The sequence below is a fragment of the Triticum aestivum genome, chromosome 3B (assembly GCF_018294505.1).
Source record: "Triticum aestivum cultivar Chinese Spring chromosome 3B, IWGSC CS RefSeq v2.1, whole genome shotgun sequence".
NCBI classification, from domain to species: Eukaryota; Viridiplantae; Streptophyta; class Magnoliopsida; order Poales; family Poaceae; genus Triticum; species Triticum aestivum.
Window position 1 is genome coordinate 817,860,114 of NC_057801.1, and position 420 is coordinate 817,860,533.

The window sequence follows — 420 nt, forward strand, 5'->3', positions numbered from 1 at the left end:
GGCGCGCTTAGCTGTGTCCGGCCGCTTAACGGCCGGACTCGAGAATTGCCTTAAGAGGCTGCATTGTACTTCTGCCGCGAGAGCTGCTGTATGTTCCTCCGTGCGGAGAGAATGTTCAGTGTTTCCGTTGACCATGATGACTCCTCGAGGGCCTGGCATCTTGAGCTTGAGGTATGCGTAGTGCGGCACCGCATTGAATTTTGCGAACGCGGTACGTCCGAGCAGGGCATGATAGCCGCTGCGGAACGGGACTATGTCGAAGATTCACTCCTCGCTCCGGAAGTTATCCGGGGATCCGAAGACCACTTCCAGTGTAACTGAGCCTGTACAATTGGCTTCTACACCTAGTATGACGCCTTTAAAGGTCGTCTTGGTAGGTTTAATTCTTGAGGGGTCGATGCCCATTTTGCGCACTGTGTC